Below are 16,797 nucleotides of genomic sequence, written 5' to 3'. Positions count from 1 at the left end.
TCTACTCCACTAATAGAGGTCTTCCCTGAGCACCACACCTAATGAAGCCTTGTCATTCCTGGGCCATTTGCTTTGTTTTATTTTTGTACACAACACTGTAACATTGTAATGTATCCTCAGAGTTATTTGTTAATTTCTGTCTCCTGCTAGAATGTAGGCTTCATGAGCACAAGTTCACCTTTTTAATGCCAGTAAGCCTTATAAGTATTTGTTGAACGAATGAATGGATACATGAAATAATCACAGGATCTACTGCATTAAAGCCTTATGGATATTATTATTCTACTTTTCTAAACGTATGTAAACAGGCTTCTGGTAATTGTCATTTTGGATGTTTAGATGTTACATTTTTAGAGAAGCTTTAAGTAATAGACATTTAATCAGTGCCTGCCTAAGTAACTATGAGGTGAGTTGTTTCTATAAATGTTAGTCAGGTCTTAGAAATACTCTAGTTTAATTTGGTGAATTTAACTTTTTCTTTCATATCTTAATTTTCTTCTTTGGACACCCAGAGAGATTATATTGGGAAATAATGACTTCCCTTTAGCCTAGGACTTTGCTCTCCAAACAGACTTGGGACTTAAATGAAGGGTTAAGCAAGATGAGAAGGTGCATGCCTTTTCTTCCCTTTTTCCCTGTCCTCTCAGGCTCTCTTGACACCTGTGACACCCCCGCCTCCACAAGCCTCGTCTTCCCAAAGCCTGTCACCTTACCTCTTCCCATTTGCCCAAGTGCAATGTCAGTGTTAAATAAGCCATAGTTCACAGCTTTTATTAATACATAGTGTAACATTTGTAAGGAAATGCAACATGCTTTCGCTATGCTTTCACGGTAGGATGAGGCTGTCCTTGAGGTTTGAGGTTTATTTGCCTAACACCTGGCATGCAGGAACTTTAGTAAATATTTGTTGGAGAAATGAATGATCCATTCACAGACTCATTAGGCCCTGATTGTGTCTGTGGGTTACAATAGAACACTCTTCTTATCAGTCCTTATCTGACTTGATTTGCTCTGTGACACTTAACTTCCTCTCTTTTCTCTACCCCTGACCCATGACACTCCTTAATTTTCTTCTTTCCTCTTGAATGTGTCTTCTTAATCTTCTTTGCTTCTCTTCCACCTTCTCTGTAAGTGATGATGCTACCCGCCCTTCCCATTAGGTTCTGTATTGACCTTCGATATTCCCCTTGGATGATCTCATTCGTGTCCATGACTTCAACCACCACCACCCAGACATGGATGACTTCCAAATAGATATCTTTAGCCCTGATATTTCTATGTCCCACACCCTGTAGATTTCTTTCCATCTCTGGGAGTAAGTCCTATATTGCTATTAACTATCTCTACTAGTAAACACTAAAATGCCACTTCTTTTTTTTTTTAAAGACAGTCTTGCTCTACTGCCTAGGCTGGAGTGCAGTGGTTTGATCTCAGCTCACTGCAACCTCCACATCCTGGGTTCAAGTGATCTTCCTGCCTCAGCCTCCCAAGTAGCTGGGATTACAGCCACACACGACCACACTCAGCTAATTTTTTGTGTGTTTTTTGAATTTTTGTATTTTGGGGGGTTTCACCATGTTGGCCAGGCTGGTCTTGAACTCCTGACCTCAAGTGATCCATCTACCTCGGCCTCCCAAAGTGCTGGGTTTACATGCATGAGCCAACGCACCTAGCCTCTAAAAGGCCACTTCTTCTTGACTCCCCATCAAACTAACACTGACCACCCACAAATCATCCCTTACTCTCTCTTTTGCCTCTCTCCCCATATTAAATCAGCTGCCAAGACCTCTCTGTTCTATCTCTTCTGTTGAATTTATTTCAATAAATATATGGAATAATTACTGTATTTTGGGTTACCATCTTTCAGAGCCATCCATCTCTCTGCCTCTACCACCTTAAGCATCTTCTCTTGAGGAAAACTGCAGTTACCTGGCCACTGTCTCTATCAGGTTACTCACACCCCTCCCATCTGCCCTTCACATTGCCACTGCCAAGCGGGCTTTCTACAAATTTAATCTCAGCACGCTCCTCCTCCCTTACTTAAAACCCTTCATGGCTTCCTGTATTTTCAGGATAAAGTTCAAACTAGCCCCATTCGAGCATAAAAGTCATTCAAGATACAAGCTTATCTTAATTCTCCACCCTCATTTCTGACTCTTCTGGCCCAGGAGTCCAGGTCCTTCAACCTGCACCCCACCCCACTGTGTGGTTGTGTCCAGCTTTCCTCCTGCAGAAGCACCTCTTCCCCCATTCTTTTCTGGCCATTCTGGCATGCCTTAAAAACTGGCCATTTCAGCAAGAGAATTTCTGTCCTTCTCTTTATTTTTTTCCCCTATCCTCTTCATACCATTCTGAATATTTAGAGTGCATTATAGATTTTTGTTTACTTGTCTATCTCACTAGATGATGAGCAATTTGAGGTTTGTGTCACCAGCATCTAGAACTGTCTAGACCAGTGTTTCTTAAAGTGAGGTCCCCAGGTCCTCCTGGCAATGACAGAATCATTTGGTTGTTGTTAATATTCATACTTGGGCCCTCCTCACCCCCACAGGACCTAGAGGATTGGAGTTTTTGTTTTTTTTCTTTAGTTTTTAAAATTTTTTTCTTGTTTTAGTTTCTCCACTTTGCAAGAGAAATTTTTGATTTTTTAAACTAGGTGATGTTTATGAATATTATAGATATTGAGTAAATGTTTTTGAATAAACAAGTAAACCAGCTGGAGCCCTCGTTCATGTTTTTGAGTTCACATACGCTGTATTAACTTGGATTTGTTACTGATAATTCTAAAAATACCCCTGTCTATAAAAGAAGCAGTTTAGTTTTCTAGAGAAGACTGCCTATTTGTCATAATATGAACTTGAGGATTTGGAGATTCTATGGCCAGTTTTGATCAATATAAACAGATAATTTGAATAGTTCAGATTAAAAAAATAATCCACACAACTCTGGATTTCAGCATCCCAAACTCTTCTAGCACTTCTGGTGACTCATGAAAGGTGTCCCACCTCTCTGTAACTCAGTTTCTGTCAGTGTAAATTAGAATCATACTGTGAAGCAACAGGGATTAGAACATCAACGCAACAGATATTTCCTAAGTACTTCATTATTTTCAGTTCAATGTCCAAGGTGCAGACCTTACGTGTAGTACAGTCATTGATAATTTAGAAAGCTTCCTTAACTGTAAAAAATTCTCTTATATTCAAATAAACTAGTGCAGCCAGAGCTTTTATATAGGAGTGGGAGTTAGAGTGAAGTATCTAATGATCTTTATATGTGTTAAACTTACATGTTTCCTTGAAAGAAATGTGTACTTACCTATATTTGTATGCATTTAAATGCCTAAATACAGACCCATGCACAGATATAAATTTGCTGTCTTTGATATCCTAAAATGACTGATGGTCATGTGCATAAAAGCTAGTCTGAGAACCCTGGAGCCTGCCAGACAGGTTGAGCTTCTGAGTAAGCACTGTAGCTATTGCAGTGCTCAGCCCACACGATATGTTTTGCTTAAAGGGAACTATCCAATCCTTGGCCAGATGGATGATGGTGGACACTTTGGTTTAATACTGCTTATTACTGTGTCACTTTAATTTGCCTAAAATTGTTCACGGAACATTGTCCTTATATTTTTCTGGGAAGTTACTTTTCCTTGGGCTACTGTGTTGGTTTTGCTTTAGCATCCTTGGTTCAGTCATTTTTAGTACTTGGTCATTCAAGCTTAATTAAATGAGAATAATTACGGCCAGAATGCCCAGGAAGTATAGGACGGCTTTTTGTTTTTGTTTCCCCGCTGTCTTATGGTACTGACAGAGCTCCCACAGATCAGGCAGCTCAACAGAGGAGGGAGGCTATACAAATGTCACTTTAAATATATTTACATTTTAGAGGAATTGGCTTGCTAGTTCTAGTCCATGTTAATAAATCACCACAGAATCCCACATACTGTTAGTAGCAACAGAACTTAGTGCCTTACATTCAGAGAAGTTTTAATTGAAATTTAGGGTATTAAGATTGTGTTGGGTGGCCAGGCGCGGTGGCTCATCCCTATAATCTCAGCACTTTGGGAGGCCGAGGTGGGCGGGTCACGAGGTCAAGAAATCGAGACCATCCTGGCCAACATGGTGAAACCCCATCTCTACTAAAAATACAAAAATTAGCTGGACATGGTGGCGCATGACTGTAGACCCAGCTACTCAGGAGGCTGAGGCAGGAGAATTGCTTGAACCCGGGAGGCAGAGGCTGCAGTGAGTCAAGATCCATTACTGCACTCCAGCCTGGTGACAGAGCAACACTCTGTCTCACCAAAAAAAAAAAAAAAAAAAAAAAAAAAATTGGATTGGATTGGAAATAATGGAAAAAATCAACAAATAGAATCTTAATCATGTATGGGAATTGCCTTGTTTCACTCAACAGACGTCTAGAGCACACAATCTAGAGCTGACAAGGCAGCTGGATGATGCTATCAGGAAACTAAGCTGATTTCATCTTTTACTTCATTGTCTTTCTTTCTCATGTGTGCTGCCCCACGGCTATAAGATGGTTGCTGCCACGCATCAGGTTTGTGACTAGGAAGAAAAGAGAAGAGCAAAGGAATAAAACTCCAAAGGGACATGCAGACAAGTCTGTATGTTTTAAAAACCTTTCCCAGAAGCCCCACCTGGCAACTCCTGTTTTCATAATCATTGCCATAGCTTCACTGCAGACTAATCTCTGAAAAAGAGCAAGGCAAATGAGTATCATGGATGGGCATTCAGTCATATTGCCATACTTAGCCTCACAATTGATCCAGTCCAGTGAAGCTAGGGTTCCAATCAAAGAACATCTTGTGGGGTGTATCACTTACTGTAACATCTATCCTGGTGTTAAGGCATCTCTTGAGAGACTCAAGGACTTTTTAGGAGGTGACAGATGACACTAGGGAACACCCTGTTTCTCAGCTGGTAAGAAGAGAAAGCAATCCAGTGTAGATGTGTCTCACTTGAGAAATATATAAAACAATAACAGAAATATATAAAACAATAACAATTATTTGATTCTTAAAAATAATTATTAATTTTTCTTAAATAGGAAAGCTCCCCAAATGTTTTCAAAATACAATTTAGTTTTTTGAAAAAAAGATTTATACATAATTTTTCTGGACTAAATCTGCTACATAAAGCAAGATAAGCCTGTCCTTTTGAAAAGTTTGCCTTTGAGTACTGAATATGTAGGTTGGTGCAAAAGTAATGGCAAAACCACAATAACTTTTGCACCCACCTAAAATCTTAGTAGCTCAGTTACCTACTTATCTATCCTCATCAGTCCAGCCTTTCTTGTATCTTCCAAAACATGTTCCAAGTGAGCTGAGAAGTTTCCTTTACAAGTTCTGTCTTGTTGGTTGGAAATATGGATGACTGTTTTCTCAGTCTTGAAACTGACATTGTTGCATGTTGGTAGCTGACACATGGTGGGAGGAGCATAATTTTATATCTAAGAACATGATAAGCACCAAAACAAATGAGGAAATGTTAGATCTTGCTGTTGCCCCTACGCTCACAGATAAGTGTCTGAGTGAAACTGTTTGCAGAAGGCACTCGATGGACTTCATACACCCATATGTGTAAAACATTTAACGAGTTGCTCTGAAATGATGCTCCAGTTGGGAGGGTACAGATGCAGGAACTTCCTGTTACCTCACTGCCCATGACGCCTGCCTTATCCTCACCTACAAGGCCTGCTGTTGTCTAAAACCTGTGCCATTCCCACCAGACTTACTCAAGCTCCAGCTTTCATTTCATCAGTGAGTGATCTTTATATATCACAAATCCAAGCACGTGACTTCATTCATTTAAAACCTTCAGTGGCTACCCATTACTCTTAAGATGAAAAAGAAACGTCTTAGCATGGCCTATAAGAGTCCTCATGATCTTGCTTCCACTTAACTTCTTGCACCTTCATCTCAACACTCTCCCACTTACTCTGTAATTGAAGGTCAAGTGCTCTAAATTTCTTAGAGTTGTTTGAATGTGCTTTCTCTCTCATGCCTCTGGCTCTTTGCCCAAACTGTTCCCTCTCACTTTCTTTGCCAGGCTTATACTCGTCCTGTCTGAATATGTCTCCAGAAAGCCTTCTCTGACCCAACAAGATGTGGTTATCGTGCCTCCTATGTGTTTCCTAATTTCACTTTTTACTTTTTTTTATTTTTTGAGACAGGGTCTCTCTGTGTAGCCCAGGCCAGTCTTGAACTCCTGGGCTCCAGTGATCCTCCTGCCTTGGCCTCTCAAAGTGCTGGGATTACAGGTGTAAGCCACTGTGCCCAGCCTGTTTCCTTATTTTTAGTCCCCTGCTTTTCTGATTACTTGTCTGTTTTCCCCCAAAACATGCCTGGGTGCAAGGAGTGTGTCTGTTTTGTTAACTATTCTCAATGCTTAGGACATAGTTAGCCCTTAATAAATATTTACTGAACAGCTGTATGCAAGAATGAATGAATCAAAAGTCTCCTTATTCTCAGCCCAGATAAATTCTTCTTGGTCATGATAGATAATTCAGCAAAATTTTGTACCATAAATCAAAAGGCTTTGAAAAGTTTTATTAAATAAATATATTTGATCTCTGTCATTAAACTACCATCCTCAAAGCCTGGAAAACTATCTTTCACCTGATGTAACTCATAACTTATGAAGAAAAATAAATGCTATCCATTAGTTTCAGTTTTACATTTAAAAAAGGATAAGGAATTTTAGATTAATGTTTTTCTTAGGCTCTCCCATAGAGGAGAAGCTTTAGGAGCTTAGTGAGACATAGGCTTACCTTCTTTTTTTTTTTTTGAGACGGAATCTCGCTCTGTCACCCAGGCTGGAATGCAATGGCACGATCTTGGCTCACTGCAACCTCTGCCTCCCGGGTTCAAGCGATTCTCCTGCCTCAGCTTCCTGCATAGCTGGGTTTACAGGTGTGCACCACCACACCCAACTAATTTTTGTATTTTTAGTAGAGACAGGGTTTCACCATGTTGGTCAGGCTGGTCTCGAACTCCTGACCTTGTGATCCAACCACCTCGGCCTCCCAAAGTGCTGGGATTACAGGCGTGAGCCACTGCACCTGGCCAGGCTTTTCTTAGAGCCATGGTATTGTGGCAACAATGGTGCATATATCCTGTGTCTCTTAGTGTAGAGTAGGAGAGATGGTCTACTACTTTTCCTTTTCCTCTCTTTTCAAAGTCTTTGCTTTTTTTAATGCATTGATTTTTTTTTGTAATAACAATATTAGCCAGAAGTATTTTATTTTTTGTAGGATACAATTAATTTTGATATGCATGTTATCAAAGTGATGTTATCTTTGAGATAGGAAATCAAAGAGTCCTGAGGGATTCTGGATGAGAGTGGCTGAAGCTAGGTAGCTAAATCATCATGATAAAAGCATGAAATAGTGGATCAAGCTCAAATTTAAAAATCTTCTAAGACTTTTACTTCAGTGCACACTTTATGGTTACTCTTCTAGATTCAGAAAGTCTGGGAGGAGGAAATCTGTCTTTGCAAGCACCTCATAGGTTCTTTTGGAGGTGGTCAGTGAACCATTTTGAGAAACACATAAGATTAGCTGGTAAAAATGCTTAGTTCAAAAATGTGAGTGTGTGTACATATGGTTGTTAGATGACTAGCACCTTCAAATCCTCTTAAATTTGTTACATAACACCAGAGAGTGTATTAGAAGTTTGGAGGAAACTGGCATCAAATTTTTCACTACCCTCCATACGTATACTTCCTTGGGAGGCCTCCCAAAAGTCAATGAGGGGCAAAATTGAGTTACTGATTTGTCATTAATGGGAATTCCAAGCTTTGCCCCTCTCCCTTGTTTTACTCTGCTCCACTCAGGCCAAGATTTGAGGGTCGGGTGCAGTGACTCATGCCTGTAATCTCAGCACTTTGGGAGGCCGAGGCAGGTGGGTCAGCCTTAAGTCCAGGAGTTCAAGACTACCCTGGGCAACATGGCAAAACCTCATCTCTACAAAAAATACAAAAATTATCTGGGCATGGCGGTACATGCCTGTAGTCCTAGCTACTTGGGAGGCTGAGGTAGGACAATTGTTTGAGCCTGGGATGTAGAGGTTGTAGTGAGCCAAGATCAAACCATTGCGCTCCAGCCTGGGCAACAGAGTGAGATCCTGTCTCACAGAAAAAAGATTGGACAGTTTTTGTTTTTAACCATCACTGGGGCCAAATCAGTTTCTCTCAATCTCTAATTCTTGCTCCCAATCTTTTTCTCCCTTCTCTTACTCTGATTAAAATTGACATATTGTTTTATTTTTTATTATAAAAGTAATAAAAACATTCTTTTTATAACCCACATGAATGCAAGTACAAAATAAAAATCACCCATAAACCAAATCTCTATCTTTTTTTTTTGAGATGGAGTCTCGCTCTGTCGCCCAGGCTGGAGTGCAGTGGTGCCATCTTGGCTCACTGCAGCCTCCACCTCCCAGGTTCAAGCAATTCTTTTGCCTCAGCCTCCTGAGTAGCTGGGACTACAGGCGTATGCCACCATGCCTGGCTAATTTTTTTTATTTTTTTTAAGAGAGATGGGGTTTCACTATGTTGACCAGGCTGGTCTCAAACTCCTGACCTCAGGTGATCTGCCCACCCCAGCCTCCCAAAGTGCTGGGATTACAGGCATGAGCCACCATGCCTGGCCTAAATCCCTATCTTTCTAATAGAGTAAAGAAAATTACTTTTTATTAATTTATAAAGAAAATTAAATTTTATCCATCCCTTTCCTTATGTATATTGACGTGGTCTTGGTCTTTCATTCATAGAGCCACTGAGTTCTATAAAGATACGAAGATACTCTGGAAACACGTAGGGAAATGTAGAAAGACTTTTTAAAAAAGTGTTTATGTTTTTAAAGAAACAACAATATCTTATCTTTGAAACGTTTATGTTTTTACTTAATGATGGTTTCCTAAAATTGAGATCAGCTTATAGGTATATAATGTTATTACTCAGCTAAAAATTTAAAACTTCATCTCAACTCACTGAAGCATTGGAGTCAAAGGCTTTATTTTTTAAAAAATGGAAATGGGTAGTTGTTAGAGTATATTTTTAAAATAAAAATTACTCAATGCCTTTTTATTTTAGTTTAAAAGTAATATTTATTCGTTTCATTTGCCTTCTTTTCAAAAGTTCTGATTTCCATAATACCATTAGGTTTTACTTCTCTATATGTTCATTTAGAGAAACATATATTAAAAAGGCACTTGTGCCCTGTCCTTCCCTGCTGACTCATGATGAAAATTGAAAGCCTATTTTTTGTCCTTGTCAGAAATTATTATACTTTTTTGCAACTTGGACCTAAAAACAGTTGGCCAGTGAAGCAGAATTAATGTGCTTGTAGAAAAATCTGTCTAGTTGAGAGTAATCCTGGCAGTTTCTTCAAGAACTAGCCTTTGCTTATATATATTCAGGTTTGGGTTTGCAAGAGGAAATCCTGAAAGAACAATAAACACATTCTTTTTTTTTTTTTTTTTTAAGTTGCAGGATACATGTGCAGAATGTACAGGTTTGTTACATAGGTAAACATGTGCCATGGTGGTTTGCTGTACCTTTCAACCCATCACCTAGGTATTAAGCCCCATATGCATTAGCTGTTTGTCCTGATGCTCTCCCTCCCGTAACTCCCTGTACCACAGGCCCCAGTGTGTGTTGTTCCCTTCCTCGTGTCCATGTGTTCTCATTGTTCAGTTCCTACTTATGAGTGAGAACATGCAGAGTTTGGTTTTCTGTTCCTGTGTTAGTTTGCTGAGGATGATGGCTTCCAACTTCATCCATGTCCCTGCAAAGGACATGATCTCATTCCTTTTTATGGCTGCATAGTGTTCCATGGTGTATATATACCACATTTTCTTTGTCCAGTCCATCATTAATGGGCATTTGGGTTGGTTTCATGTTTTGCTATTGTGAATAGTGCTGCAGTAAACATACGTATGCAATAAGCAAACGTTCATTATAATAGAATAATTTGTAATCCTTTGGGTATATACCCAGTAATGGGATTGCTGGGTCAAATGGTATTTCTGGTTAAACACATTCTTTATGAAGAAAGATTAAATAAATTCTTCTCTAGAGTCAAGCTACTTTAAACCTGTTTTAATTCAAGACTTTACCGTGGTGCCTTCTAATCTGTCTATAGACTGTCTAATTTAACTCACAAGAGGCAGTAGCAGAAACTGGGATTTCTTGGTAACTAAGATTTATAGTTACCTTTTAAAGAAGATTTTAGTTATTGATAAAAACAAACAAACCTTCTTTACCATAGTCTAGATCCTTTCATGCTCATTTTTTCCTGAATGATATTTATGACTATGCAAACTTAGCTGGATTTACTGAAAAGTTACTGAAAGGAGAATTATTGCCCAGATACACATTTATAGATACATGCTCAAATGACATCTCAATATGTTGAATTTTCCAAAGACAAAATCAGTAGAATCTGGTAAATTTTACCTTTGAAGATAGTTCTTGCCTTGGCTATTCCCTGCCTTATACATTTCCTCCCAGAATGGCTCATTCCCATACTTCCTTCCAGTCTTGGCTCACATCCACCTTCCCAGTGTGCCACCCTGTTTAACACTGTGCTCTGTCCCTCACGCTCCATCCCATTTTCCACCTGCACCAACTTGCTTTTTTTCTTTCCATAATATTTGTAATTTTCTAACATACTATATAATTTACTTATTTTCTTATTTATTGTCTTTCTCCAGGCTTGTAACCTCCATCCACGAGGACGGGGTTTTTTGTCTGTTTGGTTCACTGATGTATTCCCGGAGCCTAGAACTGTGCTTAGCACACAGTTGGCACTCAATTAATATTTGCTGAATGAATAATTTAAATCATTTCAAGATTTAAACTACCTATCTTTAATTTGTAGTATTCTTTCTGCTACTAAGGGAAAACAGCTATAAGAAAATACAATTTTTACTGTTTAGATTTAGAATAAAGTGAGTTTGAAGCAGAGTTTCACAGATCACTTGAGCATCAGTTATTCTATTTAGTCTTCAATAATGTATTTTCCTGTTAAAAGTATGTCCAAAACACAAGATTTAAAAAATCAAATAAACCATTTATTAATTCATATGTTGAGGAAAGACATAAAGTCCTGGGCATACAAAGTTGAGTAAGACACAATCTGTACCCTTCAGGATTTCAAAGGAAAGACAGATATGTTAGCTTGTGTGTAAAATACAAACAGACAAGTGCTACAGTAGGTAAGAAAAAGACATATAGAAAGCACAGTGGTGATGAAGGAAGGGATAGGCAACTTGACCTAGAAGCAGTCAGGGAGTATCTTCACAGTGATCATAAAAAATGACAAGGTTGCATGGGAAGGGCATTCAACGTACTGAGAACAGCATGTGCGAAGGAAAGTGGGACAAAGGGGCGTGATGTCTTTGGAGAATGACAGTATAGTTGTAGCACAGGGTGTCACAGGGGAAAGTTATGACATGATTCCAGAGGAGTAGGGAGAGGTGAAACTATTTGAACCATGTCGAAGCATTTTGGGGCCGGGTGCAGTGCCTCACACCTGTAATCCCAGCACTCTGGGAGGCCAAGGTGGGTAGATTGCTTGAGCTCAGGAGTTTGAGACCAGGCTGGGCAACATGGTGAAGCTTCATCTCTACAAAAACACACAAAAATTAGCCAGGTGTGGTGACATGCACCTATAGTGCCAGCTACTTGGGAGGAAGGCTTGAGACCAGGAGGCAGAGGTTGCAGTGAGCTGAGATTGTGCCACTGCATTCCAGCCTGCACAACACAGCCAGACTGTGTTTCAAAACAGAAACAACAAAAAAAGAAAAGCATTTTGGACATCTTAGAGATGATGCCAAATCTGTTAAAATTCCTACAGTCTGTAGAGCCTAGAATCTACCATATCATATTAATGCCATTCATATTTAAATAAACAAGATAGTTGGCTAATAGTGAAGATTATATGCTACATAAAGATCTTGACTTCATATAATTTAATGTTTACATTTCCTTTTATATAGTCTTGCACACTTGTGTCCTCAATAGTTTTTCTATATCAGATTTAAGGATTCTGAAGCAAAGGGCCATTGTCCTTTTGGATGGCTGGAAATACAGAATAAGTCAGTCTAAGTGGGAAGACACAAAGACAAAACAACTGTGTAGTATGCCTAAGCTCTTACAGTATGTTCTGCCATTAAGCAGTCAAGGGGATACGGCTGCCAGTACACAGCAAAGTAGGCAAACACTAGATGGAAAAGGAGTAGTCAGCTTCAAGCATGTAGTGACTTTGGAAAGTCTGGAGACCTTTTCTTACAGATTTCTCTGGAGACCTTTTCTTACAGATTTCTCTCTATGTCCAAAAATTAAGCCTTATGAATGTGACCTAAAGAAAGGAATGTTCTATTGGAGACAAAGTGAATTGCAAGTGTAAGTGATTTATATTTTTAACTGGCAGAAATAGTGATGGGGTGTGAGAGTGAGAAGGGATGATAAAAACTACTGTTATGCCCAGACCGTTAGTTCCCCAAAGAAGACCACCAGAGTCCAGAGTCAAAGCCAAGAGGCAAGGATCTTTACTACAAGTTCGAACCTGGTCCCTCCATTCCACAGCATACAAGAGGGCCCTGAACAATGCGAGTGTTTGCTTTTTATAGCCTGAAAGTTACAGGGGAACAAAGGAATTCTTTTGGTTCCCGCTCTTTCAGTAAAACTTTGAACGGCTGTCCCTTTATCGGAGACTTTCCTGGTGGTGTTTGTACTGGGCTCAGGAAGTCTGAGAGATATATGGTGATATGTGGTGGGATGGGAGGATGGGATGTGTTTGTACTGGGCTTGTTTGTTTTGAGCCCGGGGCTGAGGAATGTGCCCGGCTCCTTTCACTACTACTTTTTTTTTGAGACAGAGTCTCGCTCTGCCGCCCAGGCTGGAGTGCAGTGGCGCAATCTCGGCTCACTGCAAGCTCCGCCTCCTGGGTTCACGCCATTCTCCTGCCTCAGCCTCCCGAGTAGCTGGGACTACAGGCGTCTGCCACCACGCCTGGCTAATTTTTTTTGTATTTTTAGTAGAGACGGGGTTTCACCGTGTTAGCCAAGATGGTAAAAACTACTACTGTTAAGAACCAACTGGGATTTCTTGGTAACTAAGATTTATAGTTACCTTTTAAAGAAGATTTTAGTTATTGATAAAAACAAACAAACCTTCTTTACCATAGTCTAGATCCTTTCTTGCTGGTTTTTTCCTGAATGATATTTATGACTATGCAAGCTTAGCTGTATTTACCTGAAAAGTTACTGAAAGGAGAATTATTGCCCAGATACACATTTATAGATACATGCTGAAATGACATCTCAATATGTTGGATTTTCCAAAGACAAAATCAGTAGAATCTGGTAAATTTTACCTTTGAAGATAGTTCTTGACTTGGCTATTCCCTGCCTTACGCATTTCCTCCCAGAGTGGCTTATTCCCATACTTCCTTCCAGTCTTGGCTTACATCCACCCATTACAGGCTCAGGCCTGTAATCTCAGCACTTTGGGAGGCCGAGGTGGGTGGATCACCTGAGGTCAGGAGTTTGAGACCAGCCTGGCCAACATGGCAAAGCCCTGTCTCTACTAAAAATACGAAAATTAGCCAGGCGTGGTGGCAGGTGCCTGTAATCCCAGCTACTTGGGAGGCTAAGCCAGGAGAATCGCTTGAACCCGGGAGGCAGAGGTTGCCGTGAGCCAAAATCGCTCTACAGCACTCCAGCCAGGGGTATAGAGCGCGACTCTGTTTCAAAAAAAAAAAAAAAAGAAAAAAAGAAAAGAACCAGCTGAGAAGTGTAACATTCCTGGTATACAATGTAGTGGTTGAGAAGTGTAACATTCCTGGTATACAATGTAGCGGTGGAATCTCAAGTGCTCAGAACACCTCCATCAGTACCTAGAATATAGTAAGTGCAGTTTTTAAAAAGTAATTACTATTTTGATTAAATTGAAACACACTTTAATTTCGTGGCCTGGAACAATGCATAGTAGTAGTTTGAAGTCAGGACCCAACTGTTTGTGTATAATGGAGCATCAAGTTCCCATAGGAGAGCTATGTGAAGAGCTGCAACCCATGGATATTCAGTAATACTTTTTAACTATTGTTATCACACTCAGACATCTAGAATTCCTCAAATTGATCAAAAAAGGCCTTAGACTCAAGAAGTATCTTGAGTAAATACTTGCCAAATCTATTTTTTTTTACTTTTTAATTTTTTTTTTGGTAGGAAACCTTTCTGTGTAAACATAGCTAAATATTGTTACTCTCAAATCTTGGTGCTTAGTAAATCAGTCTTGACAAACAAGCAAAGTAGAAAAAAGACAAGAAAAGCAAAGGCTCAGGTTTACTATCCAGAGCGATTGCTACCTATCTACATGGTGTGTGCATGCCAGCATGAGCAATCTGAAGAACACATTTCCCCATAATGCATTCTCAAAGGGCATGCTTTGGGAATAGGGGAAGACACATTAACCTTCTGACTTTCAAAGGAATGTTGAGTCACATACACACTCTTCTCTCCCTAAGATTTTTCCTTCCTTTTGAAACTCTGAAGAAAAGGATGCTGTAGGCATTGTGATTTTGAGAATCTCTTTTCTGGGAATCCATGCTTGATCAATCCCAGCCATACCATAGTCACATTCAGCAATTCACCTGACATGCAAATAAAGGAGAAATTATTCTTGTGTCTCACAACCTGGCAGTAAAGAGAAACTTGTAAGAATAAAGTTCCCTTTCACTTTATGAAGAAATGGGAGCTATGGACTTAATTTTCTTGTTTTCTGAGGGATCTTGAGATTTTTTTTCATTAAGATTTTCCCCAAAAGGTCTTTCTTTCTCTCTTTTTTTGGCTTTGAATCTCTGAAGGGGCAAAGAGAAAAAAGAAAGTGAAAGTCTGTGGGAAATGATGTAAAAAAGATATATAGATAAAAGTCTTCTAAGCTATATAGAGATAAAGGACTCCTAAACCAGCTCCGGACACTGTCTGACCAGTTTTACTCTGCTTCCCGCTGTAGAAACTGATGACAGGCACAAGCAGGAGCGCAGCTTCCTGTTGAACTGGTTTAGCTTTGTGCACAATCCTTAGAGGAGAATTAGTGCCTTGCAACATGTTAATTAGGGGAGCAAAGGCCTGTGAGTAGCTAATAAAGATGATTAATATTTTGTTAGAAGATTTAGAAAACAGTGCAATTGATTTTGTCCATCTCAATTGATATACTTTATCATGTGATACCACCTTTTTTTTTCTTTCTTTCTTTTGAGATGGAGACGCACTCTGTCACCAGTCTAGAGTGCATTGGTGCAATCTCAGCTCACTGCAACCTCTACATACTGGGTTCAAGTGATTCACCTGCCTTGGCCTCCCAAAGTGCGGGGATTTTAGGCATGACCCACTGCACTCAGCCAATACCACCTATTTTATTACAATTCCAATACTTCTGAAAATAGAGCTATTGCTACTCTCAATTTTTATTAATTTTAATTAATTAATTTGTTTAAAATTTCCTTTGTGGCCCAGGCTGGAGGGCAGTGGCATGATCACAGCTTACTGCAACCTCCGCCACCTCCCAAGCTAAAGCCATTCACCTACCTCTGCCTCTCGAGTAGCTGGGACTACAGATGCCTACCACCATGCGTGGCTAATTTTTACTGTAGAGAAGGGGTTTGGCCATGTTGCCCAGGCTGGTCTCAAACTCCTGAGCTCAAGCAATCTGCCCACCACATCCTTTCAAAGTGTTGGGGTTACAGACATGAGCCATTGCATCTGGCCTACTCTCAATTTTTTAAAGTGTATGTCATAGAAAACTTTGGTGATATCAAATTTTTGGACTTTGAATATGAGAGTATCCCCATGTTCATTGTAGCATTATTCACAGCAGCCAACATATGGAATCAACCTAGGTGCCCGTAAACAGATCAATGGATAAAGAAATTGTGATATAATGGAATTTTATTTTGCATTAAAAAAGAGATTGTATCATTTGTGACTACATGGATAAACCTGGAAGATATTATCCTAAGCCAGGCATAAAAAGAAATGTTATTGTGTGATTTCATTTATATGTGAAATCTAAAAAAGTTGAAAATGTAGAAACAGAGTAGAATAGTGGTAACATTGTCCCATGCTGGGTGAAGTTAATATTGGTTATCATGGAATTATCTTATAAAAGTGGTTAATAAAGAGATGGCTGCAGTAACTAAAATTCTACTTCAAGAAGAATTTGAATTCTGTGTGGAGTTAGGGGGGTGGTGTCTTGGCAGTTACCTTGAAGTCTGGTTCTATTCATTTAAGATTACTGGCCAGGCGCAGTGGCTCACACCTGTAATCCCAGCACTTTGGGAGGCCGAGGCGGGTGGATCACTTGAGGTCAGGAGTTTGAGATCAGCCTGGCCAAAATGGTGAAAACCTGTGTCCACCAAAAATACAAAACTAGCCGGGCATGGTGGTGTGTTCCTATAGTCCCTGCTACTTGGGAGGCTGAGGCAGGAGAATCACTTTAACCCAGGAGGCGGAGGTTGCAGTGAGCCGAGATCTCACCATAGCACTCCAGCCTGGGCACTAGAGTGAGAGTTTGTCTCAAAAAGAAAAAAAAAAAAAAAAAAAAAAAAGATTATTCCTTTTTCTCCTCTCTGGAGATATATATATATATATATATATATATATTTTTTTTTTTTTGGAGACAGAGTCTCACTCTGTCGCCCAGGCTGGAGCGCAGTGGTGCAATCTCGGCTCACTGCAAGCTCCGCCTCCCGGGTTCACGCCATTCT

The 16,797-nt window shown here is 39.8% G+C and overlaps 1 protein-coding gene and 1 long non-coding RNA gene across 3 annotated transcripts in view; one reads left to right on the top strand and one right to left on the bottom strand.

Moving 5' to 3' along the window:
• The window catches only part of ELOVL6 (ELOVL fatty acid elongase 6), a 151,045-nt gene that overhangs the window by 65,265 nt on the left and 68,983 nt on the right, over window positions 1-16,797 (top strand). The window lies entirely within an intron of this gene.
• Window positions 4,522-4,896, bottom strand: LOC134758354 (uncharacterized). The gene is made up of 3 exons (XR_010133461.1): window positions 4,847-4,896; window positions 4,661-4,713; window positions 4,522-4,568 (listed from the first exon to the last, which is right to left on the bottom strand). It is a non-coding gene; the product is annotated as an uncharacterized lncRNA (long non-coding RNA).

Source organism: Gorilla gorilla, chromosome 3 (assembly GCF_029281585.2).
Source record: "Gorilla gorilla gorilla isolate KB3781 chromosome 3, NHGRI_mGorGor1-v2.1_pri, whole genome shotgun sequence".
Lineage (NCBI taxonomy): Eukaryota > Metazoa > Chordata > Mammalia > Primates > Hominidae > Gorilla > Gorilla gorilla.
The sequence above is the reverse complement of the archived record's forward strand: the minus strand, read 5'-3'. Positions and strand labels throughout refer to the sequence as shown.